Raw genomic sequence first — 20,668 nt, 5'->3', positions numbered from 1 at the left:
TGCCCTATATAGTGAGTAGGGAGCGATTTCGGACACAGGGATAGTCAAAAGACGCGCTTTCGAATGCTGATGTAATCAAGCTGGAAGTCTTGTTTGTTTTGATAGCAATCAGGAAAGTTTGAAAAAAGTAGGCAGTAATTGTCATTTAAACTCGTTTTTGTGCAATATTTCGTTTGGAAAACTCATCTCATCTCATTATCTCTAGCTGCTTTATCCTGTTCTACAGGGTCACAGGCAAGCTGGAGCCTATCCCAGCTGACTACGGGCGAAAGGCGGGGTACACCCTGGACAAGTCGCCAGGTCATCACAGGGCTGACACATAGACACAGACAACCATTCACACCTACAGTCAATTTAGAGTCACCAATTAACCTAACCTGCATGTCTTTGGACTGCGGGGGAAACCGGAGCACCGGGAGGAAACCCACGCAGACAACATGCAAACTCCACACAAAAAGGCCCTCGCCGGCCACGGGGCTCGAACCCAGACCTTCTTGCTGTGAGGCGACAGTGCTAACCACTACACCACCGTGCTGCCCTCATTTGGAAAACAGTTTTCAAAATGGCGGCACTGACACCTGGCTTACATGTCACGTTTCGAAGTCTCGCACAAGTCTCGTGAAGATCTCGTGGATAAGCGACGCCTGCCGTGGACCAAACGAACTAAATTCGATGTGGCTAAAAACCGAATAGGCCGATAAGTATAATATTTAATTGCAATTAGTTGATATAAGGTTATATATGATATAAGGTTACTTAAACCGAAAATGTAATTGAATAACATTAATTAAGAAATAAAGCAAGTTTAAAAATGACTTCAGTTCCCCTTTAAATAAAACTCAACAACTCAACATGCAAAGATGTTGACTGTGTTAAACCATTACACATCTTACTGAGTCAAATTCATATAAACGGATTATAGCAGGTTAATGAGGATGAACAAATACCTAGCTTTCCCAACCTGGGGATCAACAGTGTCAGTATCTTAGTTTATCTTAAATTTTAAGCTTAATAACTTTTTAAGGCAAATTTTAAGTCGGACATGGTTGATGTAATATTTACCTCTGCCAACTTTGTTGGAGGCAATTATGTTCTTGGCTTGTTTGCTTGCCTGTTACATTACATACATCATTTAGCAGATGCCCTTATCCGGAAAAACATACAATATGGTGCCTTGCTCAAGGGCACTTCAGCCATTCCTACTGGTTCAGGGAATCAAACAACCAACCTTTTGGTCCCCTGTTCCCAATGTAACTCAAAAAGTATTGAACAGATTTTGATTACATTTTGAGGAAAGGTGAACCATGGGCCAAGGAACAGTTGCTTAGATTTTGATGCAAATCCAGATATAAATGCAGATCCAGGATTTTATTTTATTTATTTTTTTGTCTGTTCCCAATGTAGCTCAAAAAGTAAATTTTTTTGATCTACATTGAAATTTGGTGCCCTGCTTTAGTATTATCCTCAATTCAAATGATTTGATTTTGATGTTGATAATATGTAGCTTGCCAGAGGTATCCACTCTTCTCCGGGTGCCCTTCTAGTTAAGCTCTGTCTTGTAACAAGTTTAAAATCCATCCATTATCCGTAACCGCTTATCCTTTGCAGGGTTGCAGGCAAGCTGGAGCCTATCCCAGCTGACTATGGGCGAGAGGCGGGGTACACCTTGTACAAGTCGCCAGATCATCGCAGGACTGACACATAGAGACAAACAACCATTCACACTCATGGTCAAATCAGAGCCACCAATCCGCCTAACCTGCATGTCTTTGGACTGTGGGGGAAACCGGAGCACCCGGAGGAAACCCGGACAGACACGGGGAGAACATGCAAACTCCACACAGAAAGGCTCAAACCCAGCACCTTCTTGCTGTGAGGCGACAGTACTAACCACTACACCGCCCCTAAGTTTAAAATGTGCATGGTGTTTGGTTTGTTTTATCTGTAACCACTTATCCCGTGCTGGGTCGCGGGGGGCAAGCTACAGCCTATCCCAGCTGACCATGGGCGAGAGGTCGGGTACACCCTGGACAAGTCGCCAGCTCATAGCAGGGCTGACACACACATAGAGACACAAACAACCATTCACACTTACGGTCAATTTAGAGCCACCAATTAACCTAACCTGCATATCTTTGGACTGTAGAAGGAAACCCACGCAGACATGTTGAGAACATACAAACTCCACACAGAAAGAAAGGCCCTCGTCGGCCACTGGGCTTGAACCCAGAACCTTCTTGCTGTGAGGTGACAGTGCTCACCACTGCAAGTTTAAAATGAGCATGGTGTTTGGTTAAGAAAGAAAGAAAGAAAGAAAGAAAGAAAGAAAGAAAGCACAACTTTATTCATCACACACTTGTGAAATTTCCTCTCTGCATTTAACCCATCTGAAGCAGTGAACACACACGTGAGCAATGAGCACACACACATACCCAGAGCAGTGGGCATCTGTGCTAACAGCGCCCAGGGAGCAGTTGGGAGTTCGGTGCCTCGCTCAAGGGCACCTCAGCCCAAGGCCGTCCCATATTAACCTAACTGCATGTCTTTGGACTGCGGAGGAAACCGGAGCACCCGGAGGAAACCCATGCTGACACGGGGAGAACATGCAAACTCCACACAGAAAGGCCCTCACCGCCGCTGGGTTCGAACCTCTTGCTGTGAGGCGACCATGCTAACCACTTGGTTATGCAACTAATGCTGTATTCACATATATACCGGTACGAAAGTGGTATAACTGTATCGATACAAAGTATACCGGTACAGTTTAGTGCATCTGTCCACACTAGCGAGAAATGTTTGCGGTTTTCTTTCACGGTAGTTGAAATGCGCGTGCGCGAAATGTTTCCGTGGTTACCGAGTAACTTCCTTCCGAGAATATGGCGGATGAAACAACGTGTGTGTGCTTTTTGTTGTCACTGTACAGTCTGTATTTCTGGTGGTCATTTATTCAGTCGAATCGTATAAAACGCGTGAGGCAGTTGAGAAAGAAACAAAGAAAACGAATCTCCGTTCTTCACTATTTTATTCAGCGAAGACATCGATTGAGGTGTGTGACTTTGCGCATTATATTTGTATCGATACAGAACTGCTTCATCTGTCCACACTACCGCGAAGCGCTACAGTACCGATACTGTACCGGTACGAAACCCATACATTTGTGGGTTTCGTACCGATACAGTTATACCGCTACAGTACTGGTATAGTTGCTAGTGTGGACAGGTGTTGCGGTACGAAAGTAGTATCGTATCGGTACAAAATCCCTAGTGTGGACAGGGCATAAAACAGAGGTGTATGTGTAGTTTATTTATTTATTTATTTATTTTAGTCCACCCAGCCGGCACGGTGGTGTAGTGGTTAGCGCTGTCGCCTCACAGCAAGTAGGTCCGGGTTCGAGCCCCGTGACCGACGAGGGCCTTTCTGTGTGGAGTTTGCATGTTCTCCCCGTGTCCGCGTGGGTTTCCTCCGGGTGCTCCGGTTTCCCCCACAGTCCAAAGACATGCAGGTTAGGTTAACTGGTGACTCTAAATTGACCGTAGGTGTGAATGTGAGTGTGAATGGTTGTCTGTGTCTATGTGTCAGCCCTGTGATGACCTGGCGACTTGTCCAGGGTGTACCCTGCCTTTCGCCCGTAGTCAGCTGGGATAGGCTCCAGCTTGCCTGCGACCCTGTAGAACAGGATAAAGCGGCTAGAGATAATGAGATGAGATGAGATGAGATAATGAGATGAGATGAGTCCACCCAGCTGTGGCTAGACAAAAAACATGGCACTGTGGCATCCAGCCAGGTATAATTGTAATTTTTGTAGACTTAAGTAGCCTGAAGTGTGTGTGTGTGATTTAGAGAAAGCTGGAACTCAGTAGACTACATGAAGAATAAACTTCCCTTTAGAAGTTTTATTCTTCAGCACAAACACTGGCCGCACAGTGAAGTGTCCATGCTTGACGCAGATCTGCAGCTCTCCTCCACCTCCACACTTTCCTGCATCCCAGCAGCAGTAGATGGGAACTGGGAGGAACCGACAGCGCTCCAGGTGTCGCACTAACACACACACACACGCAGGCAAGCAGACGCGCGCACACGCACACAGCGCGCGTTTTGCGCTATTCGCCCTGAAATCGTCGCGCGAGCTGCATCGAAAACATCCCCTTGCTTGGATGGTTGTAGAAGGTGGAAGTTCACTTGGTTGGAGTGCGCTTGGCAGTGGCCCTCGGTAGTGCACCGTGCGGAGGGGAGAGCCTGTGAAAGCGGACGCGGCTCTCAGCTCGTCGTTTCCACCCGAATGTCACCTTGCGCCTTGTTGTTCTTCATTACGTCATTTGTTTATTGCTCAGAGGTAAGTTTTTTTTTTAAAAAAGATCAATTCCCATACACGGGCTACTTTAAGAAGGATTAGGTAAAAGGTGCAGATCGTTCAGTCTTGGGCTACTTTGAGCGCCCTGGATCCCAGAGGAACGCTTTTGGAGGCGTGAGGAACCCTGGCACTGAGCCGCTGATGGAAATGCGTTCTAGCCCGCTGTTAGATCAACATGAAGCTCCACACCAAACTCTCCATCTGAACGCATTAGATCTCTTACAGGGTTGAACATGTAGCTCAAGGATAAAGGATAAAGCCTGCATTGTCGAGTCAGTGCTTGAACCTACTCGGTTTCCTGATGCGCTATTTTTAGGAAGTTTTTTCCTTTCTTTCTTTCCTCCAAACCAACCTCTGCTTCAGTAGTGCAGCCTGTACATCGTTTCCACACACACACACACACACACACACACACACACACACACACACACACACACATCTTTATTTACTTTTTTATTTAATCAAGGCATAATGCACTGTTTCATGTTCATGGGTGAACTTTGAGAGTTTTTCAGTGCTCTCTCTCTTGGAGCTTTTCCAGAGCTCATAAACATAATCTCACACCTTTTGAATAGATTTGTGTACACTTTGCACATAAATTATATACCCAGGAGATTGTCCAGATTTTTTTCTTGTCTTTTCTTTAAAAAAAAAAAAAAGATCTAATTGCATTTGATTAACTTATTCCATCCAGAGCATTTTTTTTTTCTTTTCCTGGACTGGGGGATGGGACTGGTGTATCCTCTTCGAAGGTCACTTATATTTATTATTTATAGACAGATATACACACACACCACATATACTGTAGCATACACCGTCACGTCTCCTTTCCATATCCATCATGCTGATTTGATAAACAGTTAAATTCACAGCATCAGGTGTCTTCTTTTTATTTAACACTCTAAATTCTTACAATTTCATACGCAAAGCTGATAAAACTGAAGCTACTGGTCTAATCATGCTGGTGTAATTTCAGGGCGGGGCTTTTGCTCTTTACTTTTTTGCTGTTGTTGTTGGTTCATTTTTTTTCTCCAGCTCCCCTAAAGCACAGATGGCTCTCAGTTCACATTTTCTCTTATCAAGGTACCCAAAGCAAGATCAGCCTGAGAAACTGAGACTAGTGAGGAATTAGAGAAGCGTCTGAGCGAGAGCTGAAGGGATACACAACTATTCGTGTTCGCATTGGAGAGCTCAGAGAAGAGGAAAACACACACACACACACACACACACACACACACACACACACACACACACACGGGAGGATGTTCACGTTCCCCCCTGAAAGAATGCATGTAGGTTATAAGAAACTCAACACAGCCGGGATCCTTTATCTGTGGATAGGCCAGGACACCCACCCACGCACGCACACACACGCACACACTTTTCAACTTTAAGGTTGACATTATGAAACCACAAGCGGATTCATTTTCAGACAAAGAGCTACGGCTTTCTCTTTCCCTTTCTTTCTCATTCATTTGAATATTTAGGTCCAAGTTTAACATCAGTTGATCCAGGTGTTTTTCAATGACATAGTAAGTTTCCTGGAAAAATATGAACGAAAAATTCCAAAGAAAAGAAATAAACATGACACTATGTTAACTTTTAGTTTCTGAATTCTTGCTTTGAGGCCTTTAAGAAAGATAAGTAGGTTATGTACTGTATATATCGCTGAGTGTGAAAGATTGTAAAGGTTCTGGGTGAAAAAAAAGTAAACCTTTAAAAATACACCTGTAGTTAGAATTTAGCTACAGAAAAAAAGAAATAGCCTATAAGAAGTAAAAAAAAAAAAAAACATAGGGGTGTATCCTGCAAAAAGAAAGCAGTATAGGACATCTGGCAGAGTTATAACAGAGTTATAACAGATGTCCAGAAAAATGGACAAAGACTGGACAACAATATGGTAGACTTAGAGCAGAAATGGCAGGAAGGGGGTGGGGAAATTCAACTGCAAGGATATAAAAGCTGCTGAAGATACACAAAGAGGTTCGAGGCAGTTAGAAAGGTAAGAGATGATCATGCAAGCTATGACAGAATATTATATATCACAGTCCGAATGCTGAGACTGATATTTTTATTTAACTTGCGCTATTTAACCATTTTGGTGATGAGGCAACATTTGTGGACTCGAACTTCCTCAAGATCTTTGTCTTGTTAATTTTCTTGTAGGGGGATGCAAACATTTGCATTCGACTGAATGCATACAAGCAGTGAGATTGAACTGAGAGTCGTCTCTGTCTTCTTAAAATCCAGGAACTAACACGATCTACATCAGTTATGTGATGAGGATGATGTGGAAGGCTATTGTCCAAGCACCTGTGTGTAATAATAATAGTCACTAAAACCAACCGGTTTAGTTTGGCTGCATGATGATGTGGACTTGCTTGGATCAGGGCTCTGGGGAATACGAGCGTGGTGTCAGCACAACGGCTAATACAGATGAGGGCCCCTGTTTCTAACAGGCGTGACTTTTAACGGGAACTAAAAGGCAGTTCATTGTCTTCTTATGACTTGCATGTGGTTGGAGTTCATTTTATACGCTGTAAATGTTAGTACTTCTAAGAGACTGGGACATTTCCCTGGTTGACATTTCATCTTTTCTTAAGGTTTTGACATCATAGCTTTTATAGAAGCCTATATATGTTGATGATTTGTAAAAATAATGCCAGCCATACCGCTTGCTGAATTACACACAGCCACAGCAGTTGGGATATTTGCATGGACGAGCTCTCAAGTTAAACTTCACTTCCCTTTTATTTGCAGCAGCTGCACACACTTGCAGCACATTTCCACTAGGCTGTGTTTATATCAGCTAACTGCGTTCTCTTCACCCGCCAGGCTAATCAAACAAACTCATGTGTGTTGATGCGGAGAGTTCTTTTGGCATGTTGGATTTCATCTTTGCCTCACAAAGCCCATGACCTGCCTCAGACCTCAGGAAGCACTGCTTTTAATCTGACGCAGAAGCAGTAGCAGGCCTGTGATGACTGGAGAAGTGATTAGACATTTGACGCATTCAGGGTCAATTGGTTTGGATGTGATTAATTGTCAAGTTTCAGGAAGTTTATTGATCTTTTGACTGAAGTTGAGGAAAGAGCTGAGGTTTAGCCAGGAACGGAAATGCAGTGTTTGTGTTTTTGTATTTAGCAGTGCCCAAATGGACAAGGATAAGAATAGATAGTTGTGCAAAAACAAAAGAAGAAGAAGCCTTTATTTATCACACGTACACTCAAGCACAGACTTAAGCACACAGTGAAATGTCTTCTCTGTATTGAACCCACCTGAAGCAGTGAACACACACACACACATACCCAGAGCAGTGGGCAGCTATGCTACAGCGCCCGGGGATCAGTTGGGGGTTAAGTGCCATGTTCAAGGGCACTTCAGCCCAACCTCAGCCCAAGGCTGCCCCATGTTCACCTAACTGCATGTCATTGAACTGTGGGGGAAACTGGCGCACCCGGAGGAAACCTATGCAAACACGGGGAGAGCATGCAAACTCCACACAGAAAGGCCCCTATTGGTCACTGGGCTCGAAACCAAAACCTTCTTGCTGTGAGGCAACAGTGCTAACCACTACATCACCATGCCACCCTAAAATCTGGGTCTACTACAGATACTTTTTTGAATAAAGAAAATATCAGCTTGTGCTTTTTATTTGTGTTTGAAATGAATGTGAAAATTTCAATTCAGGTTTGGGTGCTATTAATGATAACTCTGTCAGTCCATGTTAGCTATCCACACTTTATTGATTGATCTAGAAGAACTACAAAAAACAAAAAAAACAAACAAAAAAACCCTCCATCAATAACCTATTTTCACAGTATATTAAAAGTAGACTGCCTTTCAGATTTTTCAAGTGTAGGTCATAAAAAGAATTTTCCCCGACACCCAATTATTTTTATTTAGTGGACCGAAAACTACTGAATTCGAATCACAGACTTCCAATTTTATTAGTTTTTAAAAAAAAAAACAATAGAACAATTAATGAATTTAGGGCCTCATGGCCCTAAATTCTCTGTTATTTTTTCCTGCTTCACCATGACCCAATTCAAGATACTACATCATGCATCACATGGTGGGCTTTCCCTGTTTGTGCAAGGCATTGTGGGATACAAATTTGAAACAGGAGAGAAAAATGGAGGATGTGAGTGTGAGAATGAGACATGAAAGATCGACTACAGTAATGGAAAGTGAGAAGAAAAGACGTTATGTTGCGAAGGAAAGGAAACGCAGGACCAAAGTAATAAATATTGGCGGTCAGCGAGCACCTCGGTGTGATCAGCTGTTCGTTTAGCGACAGAATGATGGAACTGTCAGTGCACGGTCAAGGTAAACCTGCGCATGCGCACACGGACTTCCTCCGTCTGCTTGACTGCACGAATCGGGCGATTTCATGCACATTATTTGCTCAGGAATGCCCTCAAATTAAATACCTTCCCAGCCACAGAATGGCCTGATATTTTGTGAGATATTACAGAAATAAACATATATTACAATGACCAAATTACAGAGGGAACTAAATTTCACCGATTTTATGAAATCGAAAGGCCGTCTCGCTTTAAATATGTCACCTGCATGTGTTTTTTTCCCTCTTAAGGAAAATCAAATACCTCGATTGTTCTAAATGTTGTAATTTAGTGCAACCCCGATTCCAAAAAAGTTGGGACAAAGTACAAATTGTAAATAAAAACGGAATGCAATGATGTGGAAGTTTCAAAATTACATATTTTATTCAGAATAGAACATAGATGACATATCAGATGTTTAAACTGAGAAAATGTATCATTTAAAGAGAAAAATTAGGTGATTTTAAATTTCATGACAACAACACATCTCAAAAAAGTTGGGACAAGGCCATGTTTACCACTGTGAGACATCCCCTTTTCTCTTTACAACAGTCTGTAAACGTCTGGGGACTGAGGAGACAAATTGCTCAAGTTTAGGGATAGGAATGTTAACCCGTTCTTGTCTAATGTAGGATTCTAGTGGCTCAACTGTCTTAGGTCTTTTTTGTTGCATCTTCCATTTTATGATGCGCCAAATGTTTTCTATGGGTGAAAGATCTGGACTGCAGGCTGGCCAGTTCAGTACCCGGACCCTTCTTCTACGCAGCCATGATGCTGTAATTGATGCAGTATGTGGTTTGGCATTGTCATGTTGGAAAATGCAAGGTCTTCCCTGAAAGAGACGTCGTCTGGATGGGAGCATATGTTGCTCAAGAACCTCGCTATACCTTTCAGCATTGATGGTGTCTTTCCAGATGTGTAAGCTGCCCATGCCACACGCACTAATGCAACCCCATACCATCAGAGATGCAGGCTTCTGAACTGAGCGCTGATAACAACTTGGGTCGTCCTTCTCCTCTTTAGTCCGAATGACATGGCGTCCCTGATTTCCATAAAGAACTTCAAATTTTGATTTGTCTGACCACAGAACAGTTTTCCACTTTGCCACAGTCCATTTTAAATGAGCCTTGGCCCAGAGAAGACGTCTGCGCTTCTGGATCATGTTTAGATACAGCTTCTTCTTTGAACTATAGAGTTTTAGCTGGCAATGGCGGATGGCACGGTGAATTGTGTTCACAGATAATGTTCTCTGGAAATATTCCTGAGCCCATTTTGTGATTTCCAATACAGAAGCATGCCTGTATGTGATGCAGTGCCGTCTAAGGGCCCGAAGATCACGGGCACCCAGTATGGTTTTCTGGCCTTGACCCTTACGCACAGAGATTCTTCCAGATTCTCTAAATCTTTTGATGATATTATGCACTGTCGATGATGATATGTTCAAACTCTTTGCAATTTTACACTGTCGAACTCCTTTCTGATATTGCTCCACTATTTGTCGGTGCAGAATTAGGGGGATTGGTGATCCTCTTCCCATCTTTACTTCTGAGAGCCGCTGCCACTCCAAGATGCTCTTTTTATACCCAGTCATGTTAATGACCTATTGCCAATTGACCTGATGAGTTGCAATTTGGTCCTCCAGCTGTTCCTTTTTTGTACCTTTAACTTTTCCAGCCTCTTATTGCCCCTGTCCCAACTTTTTGAGATGTGTTGCTGTCATGAAATTTCAAATGAGCCAATATTTGGCATGAAATTTCAAAATGTCTCACTTTCGACATTTGATATGTTGTCTATGTTCTATTGTGAATACAATATCAGTTTTTGAGATTTGTAAATTATTGCATTCCGTTTTTATTTACAATTTGTACTTTGTCCCAACTTTTTTCGAATCGGGGTTATATAAAAAGTAGTTCATTTCTCCGTGTCCTTTGTGTAAAACTCCAGTTTTCTTCCAACATATTCAAATCTTCAAAATGTACCACACTAGTGTAAATTTGCATTGTTTAAACCCATGGTTCTCAAAGTGGGATTTTATCCAGGGGTTAAAATGGTGGAAATTATGACCTGCCGTCATCAAATTTAATAACTGGTTTGACTTGTTAATTGAATTGAATAAAAATCTCAATAACTCAAAAACTAGTTCATCTATAAATACTACCACTTAATAATAAAGTATTTCATGTCAAGTAATAGGATAACAAATAATAGCAATTTTAATATAAACATGTTCTGTTGCTCCAAACAAAGCGAAAAGACATGTTTAAATAATTAGTCTAATATTTGTATAGTTGGATTATGTTTGTGAAATACATATGCACCTAGGAGCCTGTGGTAATGATTCTTTCAGTTAAAGATTTTGATTTGTTGTCATATTATATATCACAGGGATAAAAGTATAATAAAAAAAGGAGATGTATGAATGAATAATTCTGGTGTAGTAGTAAATAGTGGAATTCTTGTATCATCCTTGTACAGTTCGTTAAATAAATAAAAAGGTCACTGTGTGCAAAAGGATTGAGCTCCTGTGGTTTAAAACATCACAGTTAGCAATGCCAGGTTTCTCCTGTACTTTATTGCCCAGCTTGTGTTGTCGTTTCATAGATCACCATTTCACTGAGCTCTAATCCTTCTTTCATATGATTAGCGTATGACTCTTCCTTTAACTGCTAATTTGTAAAAATTTGGCATTCTTGTGAGGAGACAGTTTGCCAATGTGTCATTGAGAATGGATGCAGTTGTGCTGACGGACCAAAACAAAAGGCACAAGGGTGCCATTGTGAAGATCAGCAGTAGATTACTGGAATTCCTTTTTTTCCCACTGCCTGAATAGGCTTTCAGTGCTCCCCATCTGGATGCGGCCAAAAAACTTTCACCTTAATATTTTAATGCTATTGTTATTCTCAGGGAATTTGGGATAGTTGGGCAACTGCTGCCACTTGTACCAATTCTGACACAGTGCCATAACAAAGCTTTTCAGTTTTCAGAGTAAGATCACATTTATGAAGTGAGGAAAGTGCTGTTGTGAGTTTCAGAAACCGCACTGGGGGGAGTAGGAAGGGAGCGACATGTCAGAAACAGGGCTTCTCTGTTGAGCTGAGAGTCATTTGAATAACTTGCCATGTGATAAAAAGTTGGCTGTAGTTCCTCTAGTCTCATGACACAATGCCAACTGTAGTATTGCTTCACCTATTACTGGCTGACAAACAAATCCACAATGTTTTTCCATTTGCAGTACACAGGTGCACAAATCAGGAGCACAGGAAAAGCAAATTTCATGTCTGGGTTATTATTATCATTACTATTTTCATTTTTCATGTGTTTGTGTGTGTAGTTGCTTAGAAGTAAGATCTTGCTGATGGTAGAATGATTTTTTTCTGGATTGTTTAGCATGCACAGATGACAGAAGATGGAGGATAACAAGATCAACTGTGAGCAACTGCTCACTTACGTATCCCCCGCTCTCGCTTATATCAGAATGCAAGCAATTGAAGGAATAGGACACTTATTATGAATGTTGACTTCAACCAATAATTAACCCTGAAACAAGTAAGTAAAGAGCAGTGTCTCTCCCCAGGGATTTCAAATAGCATCCTGGTAAACTGTCATTTTGAAAAAGCATTTTGCTTCTTGAAATAGCATCAAAATCCACGCTATATGTTTCGTAAATACATTCAGTTGGTAAACAGGAAGTCGATGTGCGACAGACCTGAAAACGGTAAACACGGTATAGAACCCCAAGCTGAAGTTCACTACCAAATATCAAGCAGTTGTGATTTGTAGTTGCTGAGAAAAATGTTCCGAAAATTTAGTAAATCCAAGCTATATGTTTCGTAAATACATTCAGTTGATAAATAGGAAGTCGGTGTGCAACAGACCTGAAAATGGTATACAAGGTATAGAACCCCAAGCTGAAGCTCGGTACCAAATATCAAGCAGTACTGATTTGTAGTTGCTGAGAAAAGTGTTACGAAAATGTTGTAAATCCACGCTATATGTTTCGTAAATACATTCAGTCAATAAACAGGAAGTTGATGTGCGACAAACCTGAAAATGGTATAGAACCCCAAGCTGAAGTTTGGTACCAAGTGGCTATGATTTGTGGTTACTGAGAAAAAGGGTGTTTTGAATGGACAGAAATATGGATGGATGAGCAGAGATAAACCAGTATACCCTCCTCTTTCAGAGCGGGGGCATAATAATTAACAGTTATTCCATGAAATCGAGTCGTACATGAGCTGTTAGCCGACAAAGTGCGTAGTGCCGAGTTGACTATAAGGCATATACAATGAGATCAAATGGAATAACTGTTTTATTCTATCCACATTCACTGGATTTTGCGAAACAGAGCATTTTTATTTTTATTTTTTGTAAATTCGATGAATAAAAAAAATGTTTTATGCAAAACATTCAACAAAATCATTTCCACTTAGAATGTAAACAAACTGGCGAAATGACAGGAACATTTTGTGAAAAATGTGATAATTCTTGAAAAATAAAAATATATATATTTTTCTTACCATCAAATAATTTAATTTCATATTTTGTTGCTTTTTGTATTTATTTTTTGGGTTTTGTTTTCGAGTAGAGTTTTTATTTCATCCTCGGTTGATTCAGCAACACGCTCCGCTATTTTGTTTTCCTCTACTCATGGTATATGAACTGATAGCCTAGTAGTAGAGTAGCCAATCAGAGCGCGCGATTGCTCATATCCGGTGAATAATTTCAGATATGTGGAAACACTGATGAAATTAATGAAAATAAAGTACAGGGTGCAGCTTGCCAGTGCAGCACACAGTTAGACATTTCGAGAGAAAGTAAAGACGCGAGCCAGACTTTAATAATATTTAGTAGTTTAATAATATTCAATACGAAGAATGAACACCATGTTTGATAGCTGAAACTTTCACAAAGGAATCGTTGACTTTTTTTTGAAGTCGCAAATACAGTGTGATACATGATCATGTCTTCGTTTCTTTCCCTCAGTGTGTATTAATGCACTCGCCAGCTATCTCGTCATACTATCTGGCTTCCACTTCTTGGTCTGTTCAATTGGGTTTCTGAACATGGGAGTGAGTAACACATTGGACTTTTTACTGGTTCAGTGGGCTAGCTACTATATTTATTTATACAAGTACGTCCAACTTTTTTCATGGCACCACATTCTCATAACAGTTGATCATGATTCAGCAGTGCATTCTGTCAGTCATTCGCTAGAAGGTTTACCTGTTTCCTTTCACACAGTAATTGAATTCTGTGTCTTGACTGTTATTCTCTTTCAGTCATTTCAGAGGGGATCTGGCACCACTGTTGAGCAGTGTGGACCACGTGTGTCCAACATGTGGCTGCTAATCCTGCTATTAGGGTAATCTGCTCAGGCTGCTGATCAATAGCTAGCATGTCCAGGCTCTAGAAAAGCCACTGTATCAGGAGAAATTAGGACTGAGGGAAAGGGCGGCGGGGGGGAGACATTTAATCATTTGTATTAAGGGCAGTGGAGGGGGAAAGGGGGCTCCTTGAAGGTATTAATTTGCTGAGTTAAGATGTCCGGGTTGCACAACAGCAGATGTGTGCTGAAATCTGTTTTTTACGGTTTTGCACAAAATGGCTTAGACGTTATGTATGTATTCATGGACAATAGATTATACTGACAGCAAAATTCTATATACACACAGTACTGTAGGACTGCATGATATGGACAAAATGTTTTTTTCTTATTAAACTTTTACTGCTTCACAGATAAATAACCAGAAATCAATCAAAACAAAACAAAAGAAACAAAAGAAATGAACAAAAAAGGTTTTAAAAATGGCTTTAAACAAAAGTATTTGCTTTTTTTTTTTGCAAAATGATGAACCCTTAATGCAACATGTCAAACAAGTCAAACTACAGTATATTACTTCAACTGAAATTTACGGGATAATGTGATTACTTTTATTCATCCAAACTGCAACAGAAAACTCATAAGAAACATTTGAGACATGTTCACCATCTCATCTCATCTCATTATCTCTAGCCGCTTTATCCTGTTCTACAGGGTCGCAGGCAAGCTGGAGCCTATCCCAGCTGACTATGGGCGAAAGGTGGGGTACACCCTGGACAAGTCGCCAGGTCATCACAGGGCTGACACATAGACACAGACAACCATTCACACTCACATTCACACCTACGGTCAATTTAGAGTCACCAGTTAACCTAACCTGCATGTCTTTGGACTGTGGGGGAAACCGGAGCACCCGGAGGAAACCCACGCGGACACAGGGAGAACATGCAAACTCCACACAGAAAGGCCCTCACCGGCCACGGGGCTCGAACCCGGACCTTCTTGCTGTGGGGCGACAGTGCTAACCACTACACCACCGTGCCGCCGATGTTCACCATGTACAATAAAATATTGAGTAATTACTTAGAAGATGGGCGGCACAGTGGTGGTGTAGTGGTTAGCACTGTCACTTCACAGCAAGAAGGTTCTGGGTTCGAGCCCAGTGGCCGACGGGACCTTTCTGTGTGGAGTTTGCATGTTTTCCCTGTGTCTGCGTGTGGGTGCTCCGGTTTCCCCCGAAGACATGCAGGTTAGGCTAATCCTTGACTTACAAGTGATGTCAAAGCGAAATAGAAACCCGAATGTTGGCCATGTTGGTGGATATACAAATGCGGGGTCAAGCGACATTCCATACAAAATAGTCACGCGTGTGCAACTGTCTTTGTTTTTCCACTGCTTTAAGTGTTCTTTTAGCTATGCCATATCTTTGTGCTGGGCGGCACGGTGGTGTAGTGGTTAGCGCTGTCGCCTCACAGCAAGAAGGTCCTGGGTTCGAGCCCCATGGCCGGTAAGGGTCTTTCTGTGCGGAGTTTGCATGTTCTCCCCGTGTCCGCGTGGGTTTCCTCCGGGTGCTCCGGTTTCCCCCACAGTCCAAAGACATGCAGGTTAGGTTAACTGGTGGCTCTAAATTGACCGTAGGTGTGAGTGTGAATGGTTGTCTGTGTCTATGTGTCAGCCCTGTGATGACCTGGTGACTTGTCCAGGGTGTACCCCACCTTTCACCCGTAGTCAGCTGGGATAGGCTCTAGCTTGCCTGCGACCCTGTAGAAGGATAAAGCGGCTAGAGAGAGATATCTTTGTGCTGTATATGGTTGCGGTCACAACAGTACTCGTGACTTTGGCACGTTCCGATTTTTTAGAATTCCGTCCGTGATTCGGAAAGAGGGCGAGGAAACTCTGAGAGGAGAGGAGACGAGCACGGCTGAACAACATCGGCAGGGCTGATCTAATAGAGGCTAAAACCAAAACAGCTTGTGCTTACAGTAATTGTTTTATCTCAGGTAAGATTCAAAAGCTTTCTCAGTAATATCACAGAAGAATTTTATTTCATATTGCTAGAATTTTGCTATAAAATGAGCATTCTGTTGTCGTGGTTCACTCGGTCATTGTTATCATTTTAACACGTGTATTACCATTTCGCTTCTAGGAGCGCCAGCAAAATTATACCTGAAATAAATTGAAATGTGATTTGTGCACGGGCGCAGATAGAGGGGGGGACGGGGGGGACTCGTCCCACCCAGATTTAAATTCACTTCGTTCGGTCCCCCCCACTTATAGGGAGGAAAAAATGTCGATGCTGTCTTTCTTTGCATAAGGCAAACCTCACGGAAAAATCAAAAGACTAATTACCATTCGGTTTATTGAGGTGCACGGCAGTGTATACATAGTTGCAACAACTCACATAAAACAAAGACTGATATTCGGTTGGTTGAGCTGCGCAGACTGCACAGGTTGCGAGCTCGAGCTTGGTTGCTATGGTAACCCACAACAAGTTTGACAGGCATATCAGGGTTGGGGTTGGTTTGCTGGCAGCTTTGTCCCCCCCAGTTTTTTGTCCCCCCCAGTTCAAAAAACGTATCTGCGCCCCTGGATTTGTGAGCCATAAAGCTAGAGACTTGTCAAAATTTCACACTTTGTCTGATGTTTACACATACAAGTAAACTAAATGCAAAAGAAGCCCTAACTTAGCACTGCAAGTACAACTGCTTCGTCATCTTTGACTGGTTTAATTAATAAGGTATTTACCCATCCAGAGACAAAGGAATTATAGGCCTCCATGGACTTATAAGCATTAATTTGAGATTTGTCGACTCACAAAGTCTATCAAACCAGATAGAACGCGATATCTGGGTACTCGATGGTTGGTAGAAGCGTCTTATTTTCAGAAAAATCTGATTTTTTAAATAATATGGGTCAAAACCACACATATCTGTCTTCTTTTTGTATCGAATCTTCGCTTGACCATTTCAATTGTAGTAATACTGAGAAAATTCAGCATTGTTTAGAGACATGCTTTCAGTGGCTGCCATCCTAGTTGCTGTGTATATCCACCATCGTAGCGGACGCTCATGACGTAGCACATTTTGATCACGTGGTTGTAAGTCATCTTTTGGAGGCTCTAAATTGACCGTAGGTGTGAATGTGAGTGTGAATGGTTGTTTGTCTTGGTGTGTCAGCCCTGCGATGATCTGGTGACTTGTCCAGGGTGTACCCCGCCTCTCACCCGTAGTCAACTGGGATAGGCTCCAGCTTGCCTGCGACGCTGCACAGGATAAGCGGTCATGGATAATGGATGGATGGATGGATAATTAGACATATTTTCATTAGAGATCCATCAAAAAAATTGGCTAAAACAGAAGCTGGAAAAAAAAACAACAACAACAGCCAAGGGGGGGGGACCTGGTCGAAAATCAAAACTTTAGAAAAAATCAAATACCCAGTGTCAGGTTTTGCTTTAAAATTAATTGTATGGTGTTTTACACTCTTTGGAAAAATAATTTAAAAAATAATCTTAAATGCTCTTGAATAGTTAAGAGTTCTTCCTAAAGAGGTTCTACTTATTCTACTCTGTGTACATTTTGTACATTTGTGTTTTTATTAATTTGTGTTATTTCACTGAAATGGACATATCACAAACGTTTCTGTTTTTAAAGGTAAAATTTTTAATTGGGGCGGCACGGTGGTGTAGTGGTTAGCACTGTTGCCTCACAGCAAGAAGGTCCGGGTTTGAGCCCCGTGGCCGGCGAGGGCCTTTCTGTGCGGAGTTTGCATGTTCTCCCCGTGTCCGCGTGGGTTTCCTCCGGGTGCTCCGGTTTCCCCCACAGTCCAAAGACATGCAGGTTAGGTTAACTGGTGACTCTAAATTGACCGTAGGTGTGAATGTGAGTGTGAATGGTTGTCTGTGTCTATGTGTCAGCCCTGTGATGACCTGGCGACTTGTCCAGGGTGTACCCCGCCTTTCGCCCGTAGTCAGCTGGGATAGGCTCCAGCTTGCCTGCGACCCTGTAGAAGGATAAAGCGGCTAGAGATAATGAGATGAGATGAGATGAATTTTTAATTGAATTCCTTTTTAGCCTTTCCTTTCTACAAACAAACTGAAAGTGTCACTTCAGGCTCACATTTGTGTTGGCTAAAATGTTACTACATAACCTGTTGCAGACTTCTGCAAAACTCAGCAGCATAAACCTCTAACAATATGCACTATCTGGCCAAAAGTACTATATATTGACACTTAACCACCACACCCATATGTGCTTGTTTAACATCCCATTCCAGATTTACTCCCCCTAAAAAGTTTTCCACTAGATTTTGGAGCATGTCTGTGTGGATTTGTCCATTCAGCAACAAGAGCATTAGTGAGGTCATGGTGAGGACTGTGGTTCATTTCAGTCCTAAAATGGTCAGCAGGGTTGAGGTCAGGGCTGTGTGCAGGCCATTCGAGTTCTTCCTCACCAACCTTTTGGAAAATCATGTCTTCATGGACCTCGCTTTGTGCACAGGGGCATTGTTATGCTGGATCAGTTTGGGCTCGGCCAATTCCAGTTCCAGTGAAGGAACGCGACAGCATACAAAAATATTCTAGACAATTCTGTGCTTCTGATTTTGTGGCAGTTTGGGGGATGGATTTGAAGCATAGGTGTCCACATATTTTTGGTCGTATAGTGTACACTGAGTGGCCAATTTTTAAATACATTTACCTTGTGCCTTTTCTCACTGCCCATTTTATGAGGTAAACATATTGTCTGGTAGTTGCTGATATGGTTACTAAACTTTTATACACCTTGGAATGGTTTTACAAGTTACTACATCCAAAAATTGAAAGTTAAAGGGCATATTCTGGACCAATTTCTTTTTTTTTTTTAAATTTGAAAGTATGTCCCTTTACAGGGGTGGCACGGTGGTGTAGTGGTTAGCGCTGTCGCCTCACAGCAAGAAGGTCCGGGTTCGAGCTCTGTGGCCAGCGAGGGCCTTTCTGTGCGGAGTTTGCATGTTCTCCCCGTGTCCGCGTGGGTTTCCTCCGGGTGCTCCGGTTTCCCCCACAGTCCAAAGACATGCAGGTTAGGTTAACTGGTGACTCTAAATTGACCGTAGGTGTGAATGTGAGTGTGAATGGTTGTCTGTGTCTATGTGTCAGCCCTGTGATGACCTGGCGACTTGTCCAGGGTGTACCCCACCTTTCGCCCATAGTCGGCTGGGATAGGCTCCTGCGACCCTGTAGAACAGGATAAAGCGGCTACAGATAATGAGATGAGATGAGTATGTCCCTTTACACACTCATCCAGAAGGGTAATTTTGCACAAGGCCATCTGTCTACAACAGAAAAAAATAAAATAACAAAACACGTCTGGAAAAATCCCAAGGGAGTCTGGAGCCAGATTCGTGACATTACCTGTGGAAGCGCGAGCAGGCTGGGCGAGCTTTGCACGGTTTAAGTGCACAGCCTGTGTAGACCAAGCGCTCCCATTTCTCTCTCATTGTACGGTCTTTTGGAAAACGATGAGTACTAATCCCATCAAGATTGGTGTTGCTACACCCTCCTACGCCCTATCTGTTAACCATTTTAATAATTACGTGATAACATTGAAAAAATTTGCAGAAAACCACCAGGTCGTTTTCTCATAAACAAACCAGCGCTGACGTAGGATTCAGAGGGAGGCGTCCCGCACGCGACGTCACGAAAATCAATGTTTGGCGGGAAATCCAAATGCCAAGTTTTTTCAGAGGCGGACCAATTCGCCTCAAATGTCTTGATTTCAACTGAATTTTTCTGGTATTGCGCAAGGTAAAAAAATTGCAGAGAATGCAGAATGTTACAGATATTTGACCAAAGTTTAGTATAAAATAGGAGAATTACATTGATCTTGCTCCTGAATTTATCTGTGATATGCCCTTTAAGACCACTGCTGAGCAGATATTATTTGGGAGACGGATCTGACACTCACATGGTCATGTATGTTGCAATGGTATGACTGAATGCGTGTATGGGTGTACTTTATTAGACATAGCTCCTTCGTTGGAACACTGACCTGTCAGAATACTGACCACATGACTGTTTATACACTGATGAACACTTAAAAAATGTATAGTATCATTGACTTACACTCACTGGCCACTTTAATAGAAGCTTGTTCTTGATTCTAAGATTCCTCTTATTGGCTGTAGGAGTGGAACCCAGGCTCGTCGTACTCGAGTCCAGGACTCAGACTCGTGACTTTACTTGGACTTGAGCACTGATGACTCGGACTTGGACTCGTACATTAACTTCATTGGGACTCGTAAATTGGAGACAAGGACTTGGATTTTTTCTTTATTTTTTGTAACATGCCATAATAATTTGGCAGAAGATATTTATATAGACATTAATTTTTGTACTAATTCTGTGCAAGAGTGTCACACCTGCGCACCTTGGCGCATGCATCAGATAGACTCTCGGGCATGCTCTGGACAGCGCACGCGCCAAGCAGACTCTTGTGCGCACGCCATAAACGGTTTCATGTAAAGGCAGCAACAGCCACCATCAAATGATGCGGTTGGAGTCTTGTTCTCGGACTCGACTCGAAATTTTCTTTCATGACTTGGACTTGAACACTGGGGACTTGAGACTGGACTCAGACTCGAGGTTTAGTGACTCGACTACAAAACTGGTGGAAC

At 42.3% G+C, this 20,668-nt stretch overlaps 1 protein-coding gene across 6 annotated transcripts in view; it reads left to right on the top strand.

Annotated features, from left to right (window-relative positions):
- The first annotated feature begins 3,975 nt into the window (after positions 1–3,975).
- Positions 3,976–20,668, top strand: part of znf516 (zinc finger protein 516) — a 116,419-nt gene continuing 99,726 nt past the window's right edge. For 5 of the 6 annotated variants that reach the window (XR_009656793.1, XM_060942664.1, XM_060942662.1 and 2 more), the window contains exon 1: positions 3,976–4,333. The gene's annotated coding sequence lies outside the window, so the exon portion shown is untranslated. Of the gene's footprint in view, positions 4,334–15,876; positions 16,018–20,668 lie in introns of all 6 variants that reach the window. The other variant, XM_060942661.1, reaches the window with a different exon arrangement.

This window comes from Neoarius graeffei, chromosome 16, assembly GCF_027579695.1.
Source record: "Neoarius graeffei isolate fNeoGra1 chromosome 16, fNeoGra1.pri, whole genome shotgun sequence".
In the NCBI taxonomy this organism is placed as follows: domain Eukaryota; kingdom Metazoa; phylum Chordata; class Actinopteri; order Siluriformes; family Ariidae; genus Neoarius; species Neoarius graeffei.
This window is presented reverse-complemented; position numbering and strand designations above follow the sequence as displayed.